General features: G+C 53.7%; 1 long non-coding RNA gene across 1 annotated transcript; it reads left to right on the top strand.

The window, feature by feature from the left end:
• Nucleotides 1–2,591: 2,591 nt before the first annotated feature.
• LOC135185829 (uncharacterized) lies at nucleotides 2,592–4,387 on the top strand. Its single transcript, XR_010306645.1, has 2 exons — nucleotides 2,592–2,884; nucleotides 3,960–4,387. It is a non-coding gene; the product is annotated as an uncharacterized LOC135185829 (long non-coding RNA).
• Nucleotides 4,388–5,308: the final 921 nt, after the last annotated feature.

Raw genomic sequence — 5,308 nt, 5'->3', positions numbered from 1 at the left:
GGCTCCCAAAACACACTCTGCTATTTCACACAGCTGAACTTTCTCAGAAGCTGTGTGAGTCTTGGAGGATGCAAACATTTGCTTACACTGGCAGCATGGCAGCCACATATCTCTGAAGCCTATAACACAGAGAAATTGGTGGTGTCCTCCTGGGTGCTCAGATTTTTAGTGCTCTGTATCCTTGGCTCTGAAAGCCACCAGAGCTCCACCACAGCTTTTGCTCAACTGTAGCTGAAAACACCTGAGAGAGCTTTTACTGAAAAGGCCTAGCTATGGGACACGGGGGCAGCTCTGTGTGGGTTTGGCTATTACCTGCTGGCCACAACATGGCCAGGGGTCATCCTCCTTTCAGGCAGCAGCAAGCTGACAATTCTGCCTGCCAGCTGCTTCTGTGTCTTCAGGCTTCCTGCATCCTGGAGAGACTTATCTAGAAGACACTCTATCAAAATATCTTTAGTGGCATATTTGCTCTTTAGCTGAAGAGATCCAGGGGGAAAGTCACTCATGTTATTCCCTCTTCCTGCCTCTGATACAGCTGTTGGTCCCTTGACATGAGTGTGTCCTCCTCCTGTAGTGAACCTAAGGCTTGCAGGCAAGTTCTCCTGTCCATGTCATCTGATATCAGGTGAATTTTGCACCTTCTGCGTAACAAAAATGAACCTGGCACTTTGAAAAAGGTGTCCCAGAAGCTGTGCAGGAGTCAAGATGTCATAGTCATGGTGGCCTGCTGCTTTCAAGCAAGCATATTAACTTGCTCATAGTGTTATATTAGCTTAGTCAGGTTTTCCATTGCACTGCACCATTTTCCTTCACTTCTCAAAATGATTTCTGAGGGTAAAAATCCTTCTCTTGCCAAAGGAGGAGCCTGTATGGAAGCACAGAGGATTCAGCATTAGATATGGGCCACTGCCTGCCTGAATGCACAAATGAACCCTAATAAATAGGCAGAAGAGAGCCACTCACTAACCCAATTTCACATTTCAATCAATGCAACTAAGGTGGAACGAAATAGAGTCACTTCCACTTTGATAGCAGCACCCAGAGAAGTAGGCTCTGTGCTCTTTATTGCCTTTGTCTGGCTTAGAAACTATGTGAGGGGCAGTGAATGCTGCTGTCTTCAGCAGAGCTGCTGAGCTGTGAGAAACCCACCACGAGGAGAACCTCAGGAGGTTCAATAAGGCAATGTGCAGCACCCTGCACCCAAGTCAGGGCAACCCTCAGTATCAATCCAGGCTGTGGGATGATGAAATCGAGAGCAGCCCAGCAGAAAAGGACTTGGGGGTGGATGAGAAGCTGGACATGAGCCGGCTAAGGGGTACTTGAAGCCCAATGGCATCCTGGGCTACATCAAAATCAGTGTGGCCAGCAGGTCACGAGAGGTGATTTTGTTGCTCTGCTCCAGTCTCTGGAGGCCTCAACATAAGAGAGAGACAAACCTGGTGGAGTGTGTCTAGAGGACAGCCACAAAGATGACAGAGGGCTGGAGCAACTCTCATGAAGCCAGGCTGAAGGGACTGGGACTGTTCAGCCTGCAGAAGGCTTCAGAGAGACACTGAAGGTCTCTCCCAACCCAATGCAATCTGTGAATCCATGTCAGCAGGGAACAGTGCAGAGGCAAAGGCCAGGTGTCACAGACAGCGAGCGGAGGTGAAGGGCTGACAAACCTCACTTATTCTGTTTAGACACGTTTTAAAAGCTCTGCATACCTGTTTGGGTTGCTGGGCTCGGCACCAGCAGTCCAGGCTTTCCTGAACACCGTCCCTTTCCAGCCCTTCCAAGCCTGGGACAATGAATTATCACAGCAGCTTGTGCTGGGCGAGGCTGGCTTGAGAGTTGGTGCCATGGTCTAGCCTTGAGCTCTGTGGTAAAGGGTTGGACTTGATGATCTGTGAGGTCTCTTCCAACCCTGATGATACTGTGTGAGAGCAGTCCGGAGGAGAAGGGCTTGGGGCGTCAGCAGATCAGCCAGCAGCATGCGCTTGGGGCCCGGAAGGCAACAGTGCCCCGGGCTGCACCAAGGGAAGTGTGACCAGGGAGGGGATTCTGCCACCCCGACCCTGGAGGAGCTGCTGGTGTTCTGCGCTGGTCGCTGCCAGGCTGGGCCTGATTCCATCGTGACCCATGCATGTGGCAGCTGAAGCGACAGCTCGCTGCGGGCAGCCACCCGCACTGGGCCACGGCACCTGGGGGGTGTGCAGGAGAGTGCCAAAGGCTCCGCTGGTCTCTAGCAACGTTCAGCGGTCTCCGATGGTCTCCGCACAGCCCCTCAGACGCTGCTGGAGGCCACGGGAGGGAGCCGCGGGCCACTGCACTCTCTGGGCGCCGCGGCCAGACCGGTGGCCTGGGTGCAGCTACAGCGCAGTCCAAGCGGCTTTGGCGGGCTCCGACGCCCCCCGATGGTTTCCGGCGGTATTCGGTGGTCTCCGACTCTCTCCGATCGTTACCGGCGATGTTCGATGTTCTCCGAAGCTTTCCGATGGTCTCCGACGCCCTCCGATGGTTCCCGGCGGTAGCCGATGTTCTCCGAAGCTCTCCGATGGTTCACGACGCCCTCCGACGCCCCAGGCGGTGTCCGACCTTGTCCGAAACTGTCCGGTGCTGTCCGACCCCTGCGATGTGATCCGGCGGTAACGGGTGTGCGCTTGGGCGCCTCGGCGGTGCCCGGTGCTCGTCGGCCCTCGCCAAGGCCTTCCGCCGGCGCAGCTGGCAGCCGCTGCAGCCGCTCTCCTCGCCGCTTCCCCGGGGCTCAGAGCAGGGCAGGTGCCCGGTGCCCCTCGTGAGGAGCGGGCTGGCGGTGGCGCAGCAGGGCTCGGCTGCGGGCGGGGAGTTCTGAAGAGCCACCGAGCGCCGCTGTGCCCGGCCTCGCTAACAGCCGGTGCCAGAGGTGGGTCCGGTGCTGCTTGTTTGGAGCAGGGGAGTGGAGGGTCCCTGGGAGCCCCCGGTGGTCCTCAGGCACTCTGAACCCGCCGTGCTGGAGGCAGGTGGCCCACGGCAGAGCAGTGCCCCGTGAGGCTCGGTGGAGCTGGATCCACCCCTGTTGGCTGCAGCTGCTCTCGATCGAAGTAGATCCCCTCATGGGCTGTAGCATCTCTTAAGGTGAATCCATTCACTGGAGAGTCACCCCCCAGGGGTCAGGCTTTTGTCTTAGAGGTTTTTTCCTATTTCTGTCCTTCCATTTTGGGGGGGTGGAGGCATCCTCAGGGGTTGAAATGACCACTGAAGGCCCCACTGGGGTTAGCCATCTAAGGCCCCACTGGGGTCACACATTGAAGGCCTCACTGAGGTTAGCCATCTAAGGCCTCACTGAGGTTAGCTATTGAAGGCCCCACTGGGGTTACACATTGAAGGCCTCACTGAGGTTAGCCATCTAAGGCCTCACTGAGGTTAGCTATTGAAGGCCCCACTGGGGTTACACATTGAAGGCCCCACTGGGGTTACACACTGAAGGCCTCACTGAGGTTAGCCATCTAAGGCCCCACTGGGGTTACACATTGAAGGCCCCACTGGGGTCACACACTGAAGGCCTCACTGAGGTTAGCTATTGAAGGCCCCACTGGGGTTACACATTGAAGGCCTCACTGAGGTTAGCTATTGAAGGCCTCACTGGGGTTACACATTGAAGGCCTCACTGAGGTTAGCTATTGAAGGCCCCACTGGGGTTACACATTGAAGGCCTCACTGAGGTTAGCCATCTAAGGCCCCACTGGGGTTAGCCATCAAAGGCCCCACTGGGGTTAGCCATCTAAGGCCCCACTGGGGTCACACATTGAAGGCCTCACTGGGGGAGGCCAGAAGCCAAAAATAAAGTTCTGTCCCTGAGCTATTAGAACCTAGTTTGAACTCTTGAGGTTTGCTGAAGAGATTCTTGTTCACAAAGCATGTTCCAGAATGAGCACTGGGCTATCTTCTCCATGGCTCACCCTCGGTGTTTCCTCAGTCCATTGCTCTCTCTCTTGCAGGGTTATTTATTCCACACTGTCAGTGGGAAACATCAAGATCTCAAGTACATCGACTCAGAAGTGGTGTGTCCTTCAGGGAACAAGGAGCAACGAACATTCTCTGCTGGGCAAGGCAATGACCCAAAACCATTTCAAACTGACTGAGCTCTGGGAGTTTGTTTCAAGATTGTGTCTGTGCTACCTGGGAGGTTTGATGGCTTCATCTGGAAGTGCCTGACCACTGACTGTAGATACCCCTAGGAGTACCAAGGAGGACACATCAAGGTATGTTGACCACATAGGAGCAATGTGAAGATGTCTGAAGATGCAAAGAGGTCACTGGGGCTGCTCTTGACTTACCAGGATCTGAGACAGTGTGGATGTGTTAGAGCCAAGGTGCCTCAGTGCCCCGCTCAGCTAAACATTAAACAGAGGTAAACACTGCTGCATTCCTACTCCTCCTCTTTGGAGTTTGGGTTGTTCTCCTGGGGTGACTTTCCCAGCTCTGTTTTATTGTCCTCTTCTGTACTGTTAGCAGTTCATAGAATGGTTTAGATTGGAAAGGACCTCAAAGATCATCTAGTTCCAATGAGGTCATTCCAAACCCTGCCATGGGCAGGGACACCTCTCACTAGACCAAGATGCTCAAGGCCTCATCCTGCCTGGCCTTTAACACCTCTAGGGAGGGGGCATCCACAACCTCCCTGGGCAACCTGTGCCAGTGTGTCACCACCCTCACTGGAAAGAACTTCTTCCTAATATCCAATCTAAACCTACCAATCATTAAGATTGGAAAAGGTATCTAAAGTCATCAAGTCCAACCTTCTAACCAGAAGCTCCATGACCACTGAGGTGCCTCATCTGCTCTTTTTTTGAACCCTTCCAGGGATGGTAAATTCACTACTTCCCTGGCAGCCTGTTCCAATGCCTTAACACTTGGTGGTGAGTGAGGCTCCCAGGGCTAGTTCCATACCTCAGAATTGAGAGGTTTCCCCACTTGTCTCAAGAGTCAAAGGCAATTCTGCCCTTGTCTAACAAGCTGGAGCTCCTGGTGTTGTTTGGAGAAGGAATTAAAGGGGGCTGACAGAGAAGTGCAGCTAGGCTCAGGTTGCTGCCTGGCAAACAGAAACCTCAAGTCTCACATTTACACTAAACCAGCAAAACTGAAAAGCTGCAGCTTTGAGGTTTCAGTCTATAGTTTCAAAAAGGAAACAAAGGGAAAAAATTATGTCCAGCAGCTCTTCTGGTGCTCTGAGATTGGTGCTTCATTGGGCTCCTGCTGCTTCAGCACTTCAGTGGCTAAACTTTCCTCACAACAGCTGCTTCTGCCTGCTGCTCTGACACCAACAGTGGCCTCACTGGCACTTTAG

The sequence above is a fragment of the Pogoniulus pusillus genome, chromosome 23 (genome assembly GCF_015220805.1).
Source record: "Pogoniulus pusillus isolate bPogPus1 chromosome 23, bPogPus1.pri, whole genome shotgun sequence".
Lineage (NCBI taxonomy): Eukaryota > Metazoa > Chordata > Aves > Piciformes > Lybiidae > Pogoniulus > Pogoniulus pusillus.
This window is presented reverse-complemented; position numbering and strand designations above follow the sequence as displayed.